At 38.1% G+C, this 19,130-nt stretch overlaps 2 long non-coding RNA genes and 1 other non-coding gene across 3 annotated transcripts in view; 1 reads left to right on the forward strand and 2 right to left on the reverse strand.

Moving 5' to 3' along the window:
- Positions 1 to 1,229: 1,229 nt before the first annotated feature.
- The window catches only part of LOC122661337, a 33,401-nt gene continuing 15,500 nt past the window's right edge, over positions 1,230 to 19,130 (forward strand). The window contains exons 1-3 of the long non-coding RNA XR_006332866.1: positions 1,230 to 1,242; positions 11,973 to 12,161; positions 13,315 to 13,321. This is a non-coding gene — a long non-coding RNA (uncharacterized LOC122661337). The remainder of the gene's footprint in view (positions 1,243 to 11,972; positions 12,162 to 13,314; positions 13,322 to 19,130) is intronic.
- On the reverse strand, positions 2,448 to 4,426 carry LOC122661339. Its single transcript, XR_006332867.1, has 2 exons — positions 4,338 to 4,426; positions 2,448 to 2,545 (listed from the first exon to the last, which is right to left on the reverse strand). It is a non-coding gene; the product is annotated as an uncharacterized LOC122661339 (long non-coding RNA).
- LOC122663469 lies at positions 11,995 to 12,150 on the reverse strand. The gene has a single exon (XR_006333140.1). It is a non-coding gene; the product is annotated as a U4 spliceosomal RNA (small nuclear RNA).

Consider the following 19,130-nt stretch of genomic DNA (forward strand, 5'->3'; position numbering starts at 1 on the left):
ACATCCCTGCCAAGGGCTGGGTGTTGTGTTGGGCTCGTCGAGATTTTCGAAACGGTATATTTTGGGATATATATTAAGTTTTGGTCCGACCCTGTCTGGTTTGGCAATTTCTAGGTCCAAGGGTATTTTTGTACTTCTTCGGGTTAGGGCTTCTATATATAATGTTCTTATCTTTGAGAATGTTGTATGAGACGTTTTGTAACATTTCCAAAAGATAGTGAAATCTGTTCTATTGCTCGACCGTGGATGTAGCTTCCCATCTTGGGGGTGGACCACATAAATCTCTAGTGTTGTGTGCTTTCTCTGTTTCTCGTTTTCTTCTACAAATCTTCACTTCTGGGAGTTGTTTTCTTAACAAGAGAGAGAGAGAGAGAGAGAGAGAGAGATGGAAAAGAACACCCCAACAATTTATCTTTGTAGAATGCAATCAAATTTAAGGCGGTGAATAAAGTTGTGGTTCAATGCAAAACTTAATTATGATAGTTAACGGGAGTAGGAGATTAGAGTAAATAAAATTGTGAATTTGCTGGATATCTTCAATTGATAGCTTCAACCTCAACATGCGCATTGCAAGGTAGAAAAATATAATTTATAGTATACTAGTCTATTAGAGGTACTATACATTTTGCAAGTTTGTGGTCAATGATTGCCAATGTGGATCATTCAAGGTTAAATGATTTGATTAACAACGTTAAATAAGCCTGGGCTGCAGTAAGTAGATGGAGAGGTTGTTCCGCCCCATGCCCCTAAAGATGGGTAATATGTTCTCATACAATGTTGCTCCAATTTGACCTTGCTGGCGAGCGATCCCAATTCGCGGCAGAGAACAAGACAACAAGCAAGCGTACCTTTGTTCGCTTCTTCTCCACCAAGCAGGGAATAATTTAAGTTACTCATCCTCAATGTTAATCTTTCTTCAAAAATTACCATCCATCTCGACGAAAAGGAAAAATCAAACTCACTAAATCTCTATGTGGCACTTTCAAATAGAATGGAAAAGGGTTGTATCACCAATGCTTGTTTGTTCAAGCTGACGCTTGCATTTTAACATTCCAAAGCTGTTTATCCGTTTCATTCAGCTCTTGTGTTACACAATCCACATTAATCAATGAAAAATGCAGAATGTATAGCTTGGAAAGAAACCATATCCAATCATATCTGTATCCTGACTCTATACCTTCCATTTTACTGAAATCAGAACATTAAGAGTGGAGTAGCTGATGCTTGGTCTTTCCAGCAGAAGTTCCTTCCTCATTTCTTTGTTGTGGCCACAAAACAAGAACACCTCAAATGAAAGTAACAAGTCATATACTTAAAGATTAAATTGACCTCTGTCAAAGTAATTAAAAAAGAAAAGTACCTGAAAAGAAAGAATGAAGATGCTGGCTTCTATGGCCTTTTGCGGTCTGAAATCTGCTCTTCCTTCTGCTTCTTCTTCTTCTTCTTCTTCTTCTTCAAGCAGTTCTCTTTTGTTTTCTGTTAATAAAGACCAAAAAATTGGTCAGCGGTGATTCTTCATGAACAAATTTTCTCATACATGAATAGACTGATAAAATAAACCTTGATTATATTTTCTGCATTCTCTTTCTTGTTTGTGCAATTGCAAGGCCTGCTGTTTCTGAATTTTCATCTGCTCCTCCTCTTCCTTATGAAGGCTTGCAGCTTCCTCATCCTTTTTTAGTTTGTATATCTCCATTTCCCTCGGATACCCTTCCTTCTGCTTTTTGGCTATTTGTCGATTCATAAATTTTAAATAGGATAAATTACACGTCACCCTTTTGCTTTCAAACGAAACTCTAATCACCCCCTAGTTTTTGAAAATACTTAAATCACTCCCTATATTAGACCCCAATATAACAAATTAGTCCCTACCATTAATTTTATGATGTTGAGTGATGATGTCAGCCAGTTAAATGAATTTAAATCCCTAAACTACCCTTGAAGATGAAGGAAGGTTAGTATTATAAATTTCATTCTAATGTTTTAGTACAAGGGTAAAATAGTCCTTTCACACCAATAACTAACAACAGAGTAACACTATTACTATAGAGGGAGAAGGATGAGTATTTTAAAAAACCAGGGGGTGATTTGAACCAAGCGGTGACGTGTAATTTACCCTTTTAAATAAACCATCTATCAAGGATAAGAAAGTGGTTAAAACAAATCATGGCAAATCGATTTCAAGGATGAAATGAACCTCTTCATTATGGTCCATGCTGTTCTTCTGTCATGTTCTTCCATTCCTCTCCTGCAAGCTTGGCAATCTGCCAAACATTAACGATGGTAATGAGGTCAGTGAAGGAATGGAAGTGATCCAGAAAAAATGAATCTCACAAGATGGGCTAGTCAAAGACCTCCAAAACATTAATATTATCTTGAAGCAGGGCAGCACGTCTGTTCAAGCAACTCCATTGCTGTCTTCGGCTTCTGTTCTTCATCAAGAAGCTTCATATGGCGTCTTCTCTTCTGGGCTGAGGTTCTTCCATTTCAATCCCAATATATTTGAGGTTTCTTTGAACTCTGCTTGTGGGTTCTCTTTCTTTACCTATATCTGTTGGACAAGTGTGTGTCCATCAAACCCGGTTTGGTTCGGTTCAGTCCGGTTCACCTTTGTATTGAACATTTATACATTTTAGTTTAATATTGTCACATGCGATATAAACTTTTTGAGCATTATGTGTCTGTAAGTTATACTTACAATGGTAGTCACGACTAGGGTTTGGGCTGGGCACCCTTATCATATGGTCGTCGCATTGGGTATACCTAGACATGTGATGTCAGGGTACGAATGCGAGTGCTCACATGTTTGATGTGTGCATTCGCGAAGAATCTACTTTGTCAATTCCCTCATGTATTATCGCCGATGTAGGAAGGGATAGACATGTGTCACCGACACCTGCACTGAGGGAACCTCACTGCACGCAAAGTGTGATCGCATTCTTTGGTTCATCAATGCGAGACTCAAGCAAGTCAAAGTCGGTGTTCTGGGAATGCGTGAACACTTTGTGAGTGAAGGAGTTATCCAACACGGTCACCACTGCCCGATTGGGAAACACCAAGATAGAGACTGTCTGCGTGGCATGGTCGGATCGAACTGGATCCAGCATCGTTTTGGAAATGGTTTTGCAAAATTTATTTTACATAAAATGATACATTATTTATAGTTATTTCAAATAAAGTGTTATATCGAGTTTTCGGGACCCGATCGGATGCACATCGCTCTTATATGGACATGTACTATGGATTGGGGTTTGGCAAGACATGTGTACATGCCCTAGATTCCATAATGATGGTGTTGATTAGTAGGGGGGTTGTATATGATAAATTGTTATCATATAGGGAGTTATTTGGAATTTGCTAATTTAATTGGCTCTTTATTTAATTAATGGATTTGGTGCTAATTGTAATTATCCATTAAATAAATAATCTAATTAATACTTTCCTATTAGATTCTGCTTCTTCACCTGTATAGCACTTTGAGTTTAAACAGAATCGCCAGATCGAGAGAGAGAGAGAGTCGACTCTCACTAGGGCTCTATTAAATCTATCTAGGATTTAATTAAACCCTATTATTATAAATAGGAGACCAAAAAAAACACAGAAGAGAAGCTCTCCACGTTTTTGGATCAGACACTCTCTCTCCTGTGTTTTTGGTTTCTCTCTCTCCCTCTTGTGATCTCTCTTCTTCTTCTTGCTTCTCTCACCTGTGTTTGAGAGTTAGGGTTTGTGAAACCCTAGATCTGTGCTGAGGAGTTTGAGGGCATCTGGGATTGACGTGTAGAACCTTGGTAGCACCATTGGAGGTTCAGATTGTTTGCTTGGAGCGCTCATTGGAGGAAGAACCACTGTCTATTGGAGGAGCAACACTTGAGGCTCACCAGGTTAGCAGTTCTTTATTAATTCCTTCTGTTCATTGATTATTAATATTTATGGGATGCGAAAGAAACTCGATCGATTAATTTTCGCTGCGCATTCGAGTATGGGATAGATCCCTCTTGCCATGTGATGGACTAGAGACGAATTTCTCCGTCCCTATTGTGATAATTAATTTTATGGAATGCAATAGGGAAGGAGAAACCCTAATAGGGATGCACCAGGGTTCCCATGGGCGACCATGGGAAACTCTAAAATTAAAATGGGGCACCCATGAGACACCATGGGCTAACCCAGGGCGTGCAAAACCCTAAAGATAAATATCTTGGTCTCCCTAGGGAACCATGGTTTGATCCCTGGACCGTTGTTTGGCCAACAATATCAACATCTCCGTTAGAACAAATTCAAGAGAAATCAAGCAGGAAATTGCTAAATATGTTAAGCTATTTCTTCCCCCTGTTTACCTCGTTCCATTTGTCTCTGCACCACAGGATATATAAGCTGGAGATGGCTTTTTGATGGCTGGGCCTACCTTCTTCTTTCTCTTAACGTAAATCCTGCCTCCAAGTCTATAAGGAAAAAAAAAGGCACCACAGGTGAAAGCTGTACAGGTGCAATTTCCATTAGTCCACCATGACCAACAACACCATAGGTGCTATAAGAACATATTTAGGCATTTAACTAGTAGAATATTGTGGCAGTCTACCAATGACAACATTCCAATGCAGAGACAGGCAAGGATTGGAACAACATAAATAGAGCCAGGCTGAAAGTTTTTTCGACCCCGCAACACATAGGAACTGAGAGATATTGGGGCCTCCATGTTCACCAGGGAGTTTTCTCTCAGGTAGGTGGCCCCAAGGGGGGAGGCGGAGTTGAACTCAGGATCTTCAGCTTCCTTAGGCTTCCTCCCTTGCCAACTGCGCTGCCCCTTGGGGTTAGGCTGAAAGATTTCTTCTGTCCAAAAGAGAAAGATTTCACCACCCAAAAAACCAATTAAAAATAGCAGAAATGAAGAGTTTTAAAAACTGCTGCTCTTCGTTCTCATGCATAAACCTATAGACTGAAATATAGATAGATCAATATAGCCCATCAGTTCACTTGTTGTGCATTCAAGTGGATTTGATTCACAAATGATTCAAAGGATTTTCTCCATTGTAATCATTTGTTGGTTTTGAACTAATAATTTTATGTGAATTGATGCCGTTTGATCACCGTTTGCATGGTTTGAGAACGGAAGCAAGAAGAGAACCTTAACCGTTGTCAACAACATTTTGGTTGTCTCCTTCATCGTCATCGCCGTAGCAAGAGCTGAAGCAATAGCAGCTGTGAGGTGATGAGTGAGAGGGAATGAGGCGCTGCCAACTGGGGATGAGAACCAAGAGATAAAAATCCAAGACTTCTTACCACTACACCCTTCCCTTGAACTACTACACCCATTCCCGACACCACCCAAGCTGGTTTGGCTACTATTCCAAACATTATACAACGTTACAGTCTCACAACTTAACTCTCATTTGCTTAATTGGAGCTTCAATATCTCGGTTAACCAAGCAAAAAACAAATCCTCCGCAGCAGGAAACTCGGTTCCATTATATCATCACCATGATAACCGGCGTTGCCTCCAAATCAAAAACCAGCAGGACTAGATCAAAGACCGAAAATTTCTATCCAAGTCTCATTAACAGCAAAAGAATAGCTCCAACACAAATAGAACTAGCAGCAGCAACAGTGGAGTGGAGAAGGCTTATTCACTTCTTCTGTAACCATGGGAGTTACAAACAAGACTCACCAAACAACAAACTACAACTCTACAACTATAATTACATAGACAGAAGATAGAGGGACTGAGAGGGAGGGAGGCAGAAACAGAGACGACAGAGAGAACAGTTCTGGTGGAGAAGACGTCGAAAGTCAGAATGGATTTAAAAAGGGGGGTTTCGGAACAAGAAGGAGAACTGCCTAAGGGAGCAACATCGACGGCTGAGGATCACCAAAATGGCTTACAATCGGAGTGTCAATATTTAACTGCAAGGGGTTCACACAGATCGCTGGCGTGGATGGGGAACTCTTTCCTTTTCTTTTTGCAGTTTATACTCGAATTACCAAATTATCCTCATATCAAAATAATAACAAATCAAAAAATTATAGGGTAATTTACATATACCACCCCTGAGGTTTGCAAACGGTAACAAATAAGCCTATTCCGTCAGTTCATGACTAACTGCGTTAAAATTTAGATTTGAACTGACGAAATTGTCCTTACAAAAAAAGAAAAAAAAATACCTGCAACTCATCTCCACCGAATCGATTTGGGAAGATGGGTTTCACTCTAATCCCAAGAGCCTTGACCACTGCCTCAAACCCATTGAGCATAACGTTATCGTCATCATTGGTCTGCTCTTGTAAAGCATATAAGCTTCCATGCATCCATAAGTTCCTCTTCCAAACCATCATTAATATCAGAAGCACCCAAATTCGTAAGGACTTTCCCAATTGTCTCCATCACCATCCGCCTATATGGTTCACTCTCATCTTTAAGATCCTCAAATAATCTTCCTATTATATCACCAGCACCAACTTTGTTTGCAATCTCCACAATTGTATCTACCAGTTGCCTATAGTTTCTAGGATCCAGTGCCATCCATCTAACCCAGAAATTAGGAAAGAAGTCAGGCAAAATCATAATACGAATGTAATCAGCGTCTAGTTATGTGTTCATACACTGCTTCGTGAGGGACGCGAGGTGTTGCTCTATCTTCTCCCTCTCTTCCTCATCTATTGATGCCATGTTTCCTTCTCAAAATCATTCTCACAAAAAAACAAAGGTTACAAAACCCTAGGATAAGGATTTCAAATCGTCAAAAAACCCTAAATCTTCACTTGCTCCCACAGGAACAGCGGATTCAATGGAAGAGTCATCAGATTAGGATATCAATTACCGAATGGTAATGAAGAAATAACATATTAGGATATCAATTTTTTTCCATTTCCATGAGATGTCGGTGATTCCTTCCCCAAAAATACTTATATGTTTAGATTAATTAATAAGGAGTGGATTATACACACATTTGTCATGGATTATTAGGCTGCGTGACTTACGGCACAGTCATCGAAAGAAACAGATTACAAATGGAGAAGAAAGGAAGTAAACCCTAAAAGAGAAAAAAACGATTGTATTGCAGAGAGACAGAGAAAAAGAGTTGGAGAAGATGAGTTGCAGGTTTTGTAGGGAACGCTAGAATTCTTTTTTAGGCTGGCGTCTTCTTCTCTTCAATCTCCCGCGGGAAGCTCTTCAGATCTACATCAAGGATCATGATCAATTGCTACTCTTGAAACAGCTTAATGACAATGGCGATCCTTGATTTGATATCTGCTGCTTCCTATCTCACCTTCGCACTCTTGGTATTCAAGAGCAACTCTTGGTAAGGGAACGAAAGTGTTGTGTATTGAGAATCCATCACGCTTTGGGGGATGGAATTTCGTTGATGTCTTTGTTTATTGCTTGTTGTCGGAAAGCCGATCAGCTTGATCAAATGGCTACAATCCCTAATAATCCATCTTCTTCTACAAATTCGATTTCGAGGAGAAGTGATCGAAGAGATTGGAATTGGTTTCTGCATAAAACCTGCAACTCATCTTCCCCAATCTTCCCCAAAATGAGTTGCGGGGTTTTTTTTTTCTTTTTTTGCAAGGACAATTCCGTCAATTCAAATCTAAATTTTAACGCAGTTAGTCATGAACTAACGGAATGGGTTTATTTGTTACCGTTTGCAAACCTCAGGGGGTACGCAGAATTTTCCAAAACTGGAGGGTAAAATCATTCTTTCGTCAAACCTCAGGGGTGGTATGTGTAAATTACCCTATAATTATAAAACAAGTCCAACTTATTTCCGTAGACAGTAGACCATTGCTTAGCTTCATATTGGACCTACAAGACTACAATTGGATAGATAGCAATTGCTGATTTGCCAATGCTGATTTGCCCAAGTGTTCTTCATCAAATAATCTAAACCATCTGATGTGTAACTGATTAGGGTGGCATTTGTTGACCTTCAGAATGATTTCTTGGACTTTAGATGTCAGAAGCAAATGGTGAATTGATTTTTATTTTTTTGGTAGTACAAATGGTGAATTGATTGAACAAGAAGGAGTTTCACTGGCCATGACATTTGTTTGTAGTGTTGTTTTCATATTCAAAATTTTGTTAATTCGTTTTTATTCTGTTATAGTCATAAAAAAAAAAAAAAAAAAAATTACATGATTAGCTACTTTTGGGTTTTCATTTACAAAACTGTCCATCCTATGTTTGAGTTAATAAAAATAGGCAAAAATAAGTTTAGTTTTACAAAACTAAATAAAAGAGTGACTCTCCTTCCTTCCTCTGCAGTTCCCCTCTGAAAAAATCTCTTTTTTTCCCCTCTACTACTTGGGGTAGCAGAGAATGGCGGTGGTTGGGACCAGGGTGGGGTTGCAGGGAACGAAGGATGCCTAGGCGAGAAGGCACTGACAGGGGTAAAAATGGCTAAAAAAGTAAGTGTGGGAGGGAGGGCCACTATTTTGTCTAGTTTTGTACATCTTAACTTGTTTTTGTCTATTTTTGTTAACTCAAACATAGGGTGGAAAGTTTTGTAAATGAAAACCCAAAAATAGCTAATCATGTAATTTCCCCTAAAAAAAAACAAATCAAATCACCGTTTTAGGTTGTATATTCGTCATTTGCGATTCCAAAAATTGGTTAAATGTTAGGTACTTCATCGATACATCAAAAGCTCTGAAGCTGATGGAATGCGTTAAATTAAGCCATTTAACCTATTCCATACTAGGCTGACCCAACCTAATACCCATACACTAGAGTGGGCCCTATTAAGAACATAACAGACCACCACGCTTCCACAACCATCGTCCTTGGCGACTCTCACACGACACTAGGAGTGCAAGTTTGGTCCTGTCGACCCGAACCCACCTTGGCCCGCCCTGAGCCCGAACAGGGTTTGGGCTGAAATATTTGGCCATTAGGGCGGGTCAGGGCTGAAAATTTATGGCCCTGAGTCAGGGTCGGGTTGGGCCAGGGTTGAGGCCTCAGGCTAAACCCAGCTTGGCCCGACCCTGTTTTATATATATTATATAAACTTTAAACATCACCCACATTTTGTTATATAATATATAATATATGAAGATAATAAGTGATATAATACATTTTATTATAGTGTTATTTTACTTAAAATTGATCATTTTTCCCCAGCCCATTTCAGTCCATGCATTTCCTTCCCCCTCCCCATGATCAAGGCCAATCAAGGTCAGCTCGGCCCGACCCTAAGGGTGGGTCAGGTTGGATTTTTAAGGCCCTGAGATAGGGTCGGGTCAGGCTTGGGCCCAACTACGGGGACTCAAGGTTGGGCTAGGGTTCTATAAAGCCCGACCCAATCCAACCCTGTTGCAACCCTACTCTAGACAGCTTTCACTTTGGTAGTAGACAGTTTTCTCTGGCAGTAGGTAGCCCTTTCCAAGTGACTCCACTCTACTCCAGGGTTTTTGCCTAGCGGTAAGTAGCCTTTTCTTGACGGCTTCACTCTACTCCAGGTAGTCATTTCCGTGATTCGAATCTGTGACGTGGTGTCCAGCTCTGATACCAAATGTTAGATACTTGACCGATATGCCAAAAACTCCAAAGCTGATAGAATGTGTTAAATCAAACCTTTTAACCTATCTCATACTAGACTGATCCAATCTAGTGCCCATACACTAGAGTGGACTCCATTAGGCACATAACAATTAACCTTTTAGGACTAACATGTGGTTTGAGTGATTTCCAAAAAAAAAAAAATCAAGGTTTTAAGGTATCAACCATGATCAATAATGATACATGATCTCGACACACATCCGCCAATACAATATGGACATTCATTTTTTTTTGTTTCAAAAATACTGTTTTGATTCTTTATTGGCAGGATACGATCGATACGTATTGGTATCGATTACGATCTCACCAATAATCGATACCGTTGCCAATGCCATGAACTAAATCTTTGGATCAGGGTTTTTCTTGTGGTCTAGAGCACCCCACACGCTATTGGATGTAGCACTTAGCTGCTACCAAGGTTATAGGTATTGGAATTGATGTTTGTATTAGTTTTGGCCCATATTTATACGGTATTGATAAGATTGATTGGAAGCAAGTGTAATTTCAAAACCCAACCACTTGCTTGATTCACCCGATCCATATTGGTATCGGACTCCATCGATATTGCTATTAGTTGTACAACCGATACAATACCAATACCTAGAATCATGGTCGTTGCTAAGCCGAACCCATGTGTAGATCTGGTTCTATACTGTTTTAGATAAGATTCTTTCTCTTTAGGAGTGTCAAACCCTAGCTTGAACCAACACGAAACGAAACCAAAATAACGCTTATTAAATCGGCTTCGTATTGTGTTTTGTGAAACCAAACCCAAATTGGACCGCACCAAAATGGATAGACACCGATCCGACCTTAGAAAATCGAACCCAAATTGATATAACCTGATAATAAACCAATATTGAACCTAAACCAATATAACCTCATAAGAACTGATACCAGCCCAAATTTCAAATAATTTATAATTTTATTCTTTTTGCTATCCTAAGATAACACAAATCCTTTCAACGAAATTAAACTTTTAGTAAATCATTGTAAAATTATATTGAATTTTTTTTGGCAAAAGTTTAATGCAAGGCGTCGAAAGAGCATAAATGCCTGCCACCCGGATGGAGAAAAGCCTTTCACACTTTTTTTAAGACAATCCTTACCATAGTTAGTAAAAATAGGAACGGCAAAAAATGGAGTCTAACGGTTTGGGTTTTAAATGGTAAAAAATTACAATTGGACGGTCAAAGAACGATAAAAAATGGAAAATAGACGATACAGGTTTTAAATATTTATATTTCAAAGAAACAAAACCAAAAAATGGCACTATTCTATTAAAATTTGAGGAATTTATATTTGAAATACATGCTTCTAATATTCAAAACAACTGTAACATCCAAAATTAACTTTTGAACTCTTTTGAGTAAATGCATCAATTTGTAGCTCAATTTCGAGGTCCGTGCATTGACCTTGAGTTGAAGGTGATATCATGAGAAACGTAGCCCTTCGAGGCATCTTTACGTCGGTGAATGAATCAAGTCAATGAAAGTTCGGAAGAGAGATATGATCGGTTAAGTAAACCATTGTTTAACAAGTCCAGGGTCTAAAAAACAGGAACATATTTTAAACGTGTTTAAAATAGAAATGTTTTTTTCACTTGGCAAAACATGTTTAAAACGGTAAAAAACTAAGATCCTTACTTAAGGATGTCAACGGATATTCGAAAATCCGTATTCGATCCGCGTTTGTATCTGTTTAGGAGATTTGAATCTGTACGAAAATTAATCGGATACGAATATGATAATCTCCCTATCCGACTGATTATTATTCGATTCATTTAGCAATCCGACGGTAATAAAATGTCTGAAATATATCTTTGTGTCTGTTTATTAGATAAGTTTTTTTATTTTTATAATTTTTTAAGTTAAGATAATGTGATTCTTTTTCTAGATTTTCTATTGGTTTTTATATATTGTTTTATGCATTGAGATACATGGAATCACATATCTCTTGAAATAAATACAAGATAAATTAAAAGTACAAAAGATAAGAAAATCAAAGACTAAGAACCGTAGAAGAAAAGGTAGTTGCTGAACTTTAAGTCTCAACTCAAATAACCTTTCTTTTGTAGTTAGGGGTTTTATTCGCTCATCCCACTTCCAACTCCTCTAGTTCAAGCAGTTCAAGAGTTAAGCTAGCTTAGTGAACCGATTTCGGGCTAAAGCCTGCCTTCTCGCCTTCTCTTCATCCCTTGCTTCTTTGGAAGTGCTTTCCTTTGAGTGAAGGTAGCATAAGTGCATTGGTCTAATCCTAATCAACAAAACAGTCTAATCCTAATCAACAAAACAGTAAAAATATCAACCAGATGATTCTGACAACTAATATTGAGAGCAATCCCCTAAGTTGGGACTCTTGACTCCAATATGAAGGGAAGGCTACCCCTAATATAACTTGAATCCAGTTTTTTAAGATTTCAAACTAAAGAATTGTAAGGCCTTGCCCTAGTTAAAGGGAGCCTTTCCAGAAATTCTCGACGGCCGTGGGCGAAACCCAGGCCGAGGAGGGGGTTTGGAAATAGTTTTCAACCAGCAATTGACGCGCCTCGGTTATTACCTCACTAGCTGCGTCATTGCCCCAAGCGCAAAGATGCCTTTACACTGTCACCACTCAATCCTTTTGTAGCCCACCTTCCTTCCATCTCATCTGCTCTGCATTCGATGTGGGACTAAGCTAATGTTCCTTAAATGTTCAACTAATTAACTCTTTTGGCCAACAGGATATTAATACTTTCACTAAAGTGAAACCCTCTCTTCTGTCTTCTCCTTGTGGTTTTTAGACACCAACATTGTGTTACTAAATTAAGGAAAGGTGAATGTAGCTCCTAAAGACTCGAGTGAAGGTGCACGCCCGGATCTATTCCATGGAATTTCAATTACACTTCATAAAAACACAATTTTAAGGTAAGGGAGTATTATTAAATATAGATTAAGGCTGTGTTTGGTATACATTCTTGAATAATAAAATTAATTATTTTTATCACTTGCGAACGCAAAATCAACTTAGAATAGAATGCATTCCAAACGCAGCCTAAGTGCAGGCGAGTGAGACATTTTTGTGTAAAAACCCTTTATATATAATTGAGGAAATCTTTTTGTATGATTTTATGAATTGGAGCTTAGAGCTTTACACCCCCCCCCCCCTCCCCAAAAAAAAAAAAGAATTGGAGCTTAGAGAAAGATTTAGTTCATTATATTAGTATGCATATTGATATTGACTGATACCAATACAAAATGTTCATATCAAGTTTGATTAAACAATTCTGCCCCCTCAAACGACCATATATTATCCATATTGCACAAAATTACATTTGTTCAAAATAGCCTTAGACGCTAAGTTTGTAAGAGTATGCGTAATATCATGGTCAGGGTTAGTACCTTATTAATTACCATTTCCAATTTTGAGGTAGACCGTATGTCTTAGAAGATGTCAAATGGCTTCGTCATTAGAACCACACAAAAGACAAGTAGGGTCGATCGGGATCCATTTAGAGAGAGTAGCTTTGTTTGGTAGTCTTGCATTTAAAACACACCAAAATAATATTTTAAATTTCGAGTGGATATTTAACTTCCAAAAAAATCACCACCATATAGAAAAGATGGGCATGACGGAGATGGAGACCGAATGAATTTAACAGCAACTTGAGTGGAGAACAAATCATTCTTATATATGGAGCATATCCATTGATCCTCTTGACTAGAGATAGAAATTTTTTAAATTGCATCAACAAATGAAGGCAGTAACAAGGTCAGAAGGCTACTGGTATTCCAAGATAGACGAGAGACAGAGTCACTAACACAAGAGATGGATTGGGCACGAACAAAATTAAAGGGGATAAACTAACCAGGGATCGATGGGATCCAATGATCAAACCAGAAGTGCGCCTTATTACCATTACCAATTTTGAGGTAGATCGTCGAAAATTTATCCTCTCAAGTGCGGTGCACTGCCCAATGAACTACACTTGAGAATCCAATCGTTCACCCAACACTTAAAAATTAAGAGAATAAAAAGACACTATTACCCATGTTTTTACGGTTGAATTCTCAAGTGTGGTCCAACACACGTGAAAGGATAACAATCCAGGATCATCTCTTTTTAGAAGTGGGCCTTATTGCCATTACCAATTTTGAGGTAGACGTTTCTACCATTACATTACAAGATGGAGAGACCACTATGATGAGAGACTGATGTCCTATCGTGACGTTAGATGATGATGTGAGCCAGAGGCTATTAAATCCACAAGACATACCGCGTCATGCCTCTCCAACTCCAAGTAAGATGATGGGTTCATCAAACAGCGACGGTATTTTGTTCTATTAAATAAAGGTAAAAGTAAAACCACAAAAAAAAAAGCCACGATAGAAAATTAGAAATGACTGGCGAGGTTATACACAAGATCCACCATAATTTCAAGAGTTAATTAGTGTCACTGAACTTACCGAAAAAAAAAAATTAATATGTCATTTTCATATAGGGAGAGAAATACCTCGTGTTTTGGGATATTTATCTTCTGAGAACAAGAACTCTATCCAAGAGTGTGGTCTATGTTAGTATTCTCAGTAGTCTATCTTTCTCGTTCCCATATAAAGAAACGAAAAAAATTTTGTTGTTACACTTGTAGTGGGAATATTCCTGTTACAAGGTTGGCAGCCAACGGAATAGAATAATTCACTTCCCCTTTGGGTTCACAAATACCCTCCTGAGTTTAAGTATTTTTTAAATTACCTTTTAAGATCACATTACCTTGGTTGCCAGCCTTATTCCCGCTACAAGTGTAGCAACAACATTTCACCCTTAAAAAACACCTCTGCCCCCTCGTTTTGAGGAGGAAAGAAATACACACAGGAGAGTGCTAGTGTAGGTCACACTTTCGGACAGAAAACTATTTTTCTTATCTTATTTAAGAAAAACCGTCAAATAAAATGGATATTTAAGATATTTTATAAAGGGGTATTCAATTTCGATTTTAAGCTGACGTCATGAGAAATATAAAGCCAAATTGTAACTACTCAGGCCTGGCAAGACAATACTTCTTGTTTTTTGTGTTTCTATATATTTTTTTGTTCCTAAAAACAAAAGAATATATTTATATATATAATTATCAAAAAACAAAAACATCAAAAGTTATTTCTGAAATACAAACATGACTCGAAATAGAAATGTTATCTTGCAGGCCTCAGTTTAATTACTCTTTGTGCAGAACGTTTTTTTGCTTCCCCTAAATGTACAAACTTTCAGTCCTCTGTTTTTAATTTATTTATTATTTTAAAATTTTAAAATTTTAAAATTAACCATTGGTACCTCTCAAAAATCCTCATGCCACCCCCACTATGATCTCCCACAACCCCCTTCTTGCATCTTTCCTGCTGTGGGGGTGGTGGTAGCGGGGTAGTTGTGGAGCGGTGGCATGGAAGTGGTGGTGGTGGTGGTGGCAGCAGCGGGGTGGAAGTGGTGGCGGAGTGCTAGTGGTATGGTAGTGGTGGTGAGACCATTAGGAGAAGAAGGGTGGTTTTTACATGAAATTACTATTTTGGGCCTATCAAATTAATCATGTGCTCATTAAAAACACAATAGTGAAATTCTAAAATAGCTCATTCATTTGATTTCTATTTCACTAAAATAAGGTACAAAAATCAAACCAAATAATTTTTGAAATAGAAATCACTCCATGAATTGAAATAGAAGTCATACCAAATCAAGCCTAATTACTGTGCATCCAACAGTTTACGGATAGGTAAGGCAGGATCCAGATCCTCTACTGCCGAGCTGCCCATCCTGTCATGCTGCGCAGACATGGCGAGGCGCGCAATGTCTGCCTTACTCCTACCTAAGTGGGGGTAAGGCGGTCATTGCGCTCCTCATCGTGTTTGTGCAGCACGACACAGGATGGGCAGTAGAGGATCCAAATTGGGCATGGTTTTGGTGTACGGTATCGGAATGGGTACCAGCAACACGTAAAATCGATACGGTATCGGCTTGGATCGGTTAAAATTACCCTTGAATTTCCTTAAAAAATGAGTTTTTTTTTTACCATTTTACCCCTTGTCCGTACCGTGCTACCGATACGATATTGGTAACAGTGACTAGCCACACCGGTACGTATCGCCTGATACGATACCGATACTTAGAACTATGAAATTGGGGTAATATATTTTTTGGTTTTTTTGATAAGGAACAAATTTATTTATTGAAGCGTGACCAACGCAAGGTATTCAAAATACAAGCTTTAGATAACCAAGGGGTGAAATGTGGCCAAGTAGTCTCGCACGCACAAGACAAGGCCTTCCGAGTCAGGGAGTTAGCAACACCGTTTTGAGAAATTGAAAACAATTTCATCTGAAAATAATGAAGACATGTTTCAATATTGAGATTGAAATCAAATTCATGTCTATCATGCACTCTACTTTAATGAGCTTTTGTTAATAACATGGGCAAATGTGTCATTGGACATATTTAAAAAGAAATGATAACAAAATCACTCTATTTTGCCGCCATCACCACCGCCATTGCCACCATTGTCATTGCTATCCTCCCAACCCCACTGCTGTCTGTCTGCCATCTTTGCCACTGCCACCACCACCCTATCTCAAAGAAATATAAAGAATTTATTTTAAAAAATTAAACCACTAAATATATTTCTTATTCTTGAAATATTTCATAGTGATACCATCAAAACAATTTCAAAATTTTAACTAAAAATTTATTTATTAGTCATTTCATAAAATCATTCTGAAATCGGTATCTAAATCTAAATCTAAATCTAAATTATATCCAATCAATCATTTTTTTTTTTTGGGTCAAAAGGAAAGTTATGCATTAGAAATATACCAACAATCAAATTCAAGTACATCCCAAAGAAAGTAGGGGGCATACCCACCCATTTACAAAGAGATGAATCATATAAAGAAATTTCAAAAGCAGGTAACAAATGCGTTGAAAAGTTTGTAGATCGCACAACATATATAACAATAACAGAATGAAAATGTGAAAGAAAGCTCCAAATGTCTTGCATAAGTGGTAAAATTTCCAACGGTAGATTAGAAAGATATCCGACATATTTAATTAAATCCTTTAAATCTGCACTATCTGATTCCACTACCAAATTATGAATCGTCAACTTCAAAACAAGCAACAAGTCTAGTCTCATGACTGCACATTCAAAATATAGGGCAGATCTTGGAATATCCAATTAGACATTGGGATACTAGAAACAATTAAAAAATTGTAGTATGCCAAGGGAGACTTTTCCTTGCCACGCGCTATAAATAAAAAAATTTGGTAGAAGTATAGTCCCTTCCCTCTTTTTTTTTTTTTTTTTTTTTTTTGTGGTAGACATGGTCCCTTCCCTTGATCATAAGATGCGTCGCAAATGACACAAGTCAACACTATAATGGGCTTTAGATTCGATTCCTATGCTCTCGCAAGAAAATTGGGGCCCACCAAGTTATTTTAAGCATAAAGGAAGAATCACCTCTCCACGTTGACACATTTCTGTCTTTCCGCATCTCAATTCTAATTGGTAGTTCTCATAACGTGGGGTCCATAAGAATCAGATCATGTGGAGCATTATCCTCGTTCGATCTCTATGCGGTCCCCATATCGAACCAGTCAAGGATCCATGGTCAACAACCAACTTAAGGGTGTTTATTTCATATCCAAACCGTTTAATTGACATCGAATTGAATCATTTAAACCGGAATTGATAGACCGACTAACAAATTCATAGTCACTATACAAAATAGGGTGTTGTTCTCTGTGCTGCAGTGCAGGTTGCGCTCAGGCACATGAGGGTGAGCGTAATGATCACCCTGCCCCCTAAGTGGCAGGCCTATGTGATTGGGTGCAGCCTGCGTTGCGGCATAGAGAACATTCTCCCTACAAAATAATACCTATCAAAAAAATTGAATAGAACAAATAAATGATAATTCAAATAAATCAAGTAAACTAAATTATCAAATAGATTATGAACTAAATAACAAAATGTGAAAGAACACTACTCGATCGTATGGTCCTAGCACTTAGACACAAGAGTGCATGAAATTATAATTGCCGCCTCCTGTGAAATAGAAAAAATTCCATCAATATTGATGCCCTTACATGCATTGTCATTGGCCGCACGCAGGTGAAGGGTTACGTGACCAAACAACTCGATAACAAACAATATGACATAACCTCTTACAAACTGAAACTAAGGGAAAAAATCTATGCCAAGTTATGTGTTGCCTGCACCCAAACACAGGATTGCACAAAATGACTACCTTGCCCCTTGAAATGAAAAAATCCCATCCCTGTTGATACCCCTATATGCATTCTCATTGGACCTCGCTATTGTACAGTGGCCACGTAACATGGCAGTGATCTTGTCCCCATGAAGCCAATTAATGGGAACTTGGAAACCAATTAATAATCGATTTAGTTTCAATTTCTATCGACAACATATATTGAATCGAATCAAACAATTTAAACCAAAAACCACTCCGATTAACACCTGTAATCCAAATTAGCCAACAACCCCTGTCCAAGGTGAGTTGCGAATCATCTGACACAGAGCATTAAATTGCATTGGTCCCACCATTGTGGGGATCCTAAAAAGGCCAAAAGGTATGGTTTTGTTTGTTTCGTATCCCTACGGTAAAAAAAAATAAAAATCCACAAAGCGTGTCAGAACAGATCACATGCACAGCTCATATCGAGCTTCCTCTATTGTTATTAATAAGTGTTAAATGACCTAAAAGTACACTTCCTTCACTATTAATTCCTCTGGTCTCCACAGACTTATTAAAACCTTAATTAAGATTATCTTTCAATTTAGCGGAAACCCGGAAACTATGCTGAGGTGGCTTGACCTGATCCGGATAGAACCTGAAAACATTTATCTAAATTTAGATCTGTGTCGCGCAAAAATCGATGGATTAAACTTTAATTAAAAGAAAAAGTACTTAATTTAAGCAAATCTTAATTTTCAATCTTAGCCATAACGTAAAACGGTCAAATCCCTTCATCTCCTTCCTTCCCCACCGAAATCATCTCTCCCCCTCTCAGACGGTCAAACCTCCGAAGAGACACTGCGACCGCGTGTCCGAAACTGTAACTTTTGATTCTTACGGTCTTTTTTTAACGCTGTGAAAATAAAACTTTCGAAACCGCGTCAGAGAGAGAGATTGAGAGACTGAAAAAAAAAAATACCAGAAAATATAACACGAAAAAAACTATCAGTTCTTGGAAACTTAACTTCTCTTCAAATGTGATAAAGAAGCAGCCATGAAAGATCCTTTCCAGCAATCGCCACCTTTAAATCGTATATTCGATTCCCTTTCTTCATTTCAGCTGGTAAGAAGAACTATCTTCCTCATTTTTCTCTTTTTCTCTTATTCTTGTTTTCCTGTTCATTGCATCATTGAATAGTATTCGACTTTTTTTTTTTCACTTTTTTGAAAATTGTTAGCTAAGGGCTAATTGCTCTTCGAGTTGTAATTGATTCATTTAATTGTGTTCGACCTGAGATTACAATTATCATTTTCAGAACCTTTTGTGTAAGTTTGAGGATTTCTGTTAATTTTTCTTTTTA

The sequence above is a fragment of the Telopea speciosissima genome, chromosome 5 (genome assembly GCF_018873765.1).
Source record: "Telopea speciosissima isolate NSW1024214 ecotype Mountain lineage chromosome 5, Tspe_v1, whole genome shotgun sequence".
Lineage (NCBI taxonomy): Eukaryota > Viridiplantae > Streptophyta > Magnoliopsida > Proteales > Proteaceae > Telopea > Telopea speciosissima.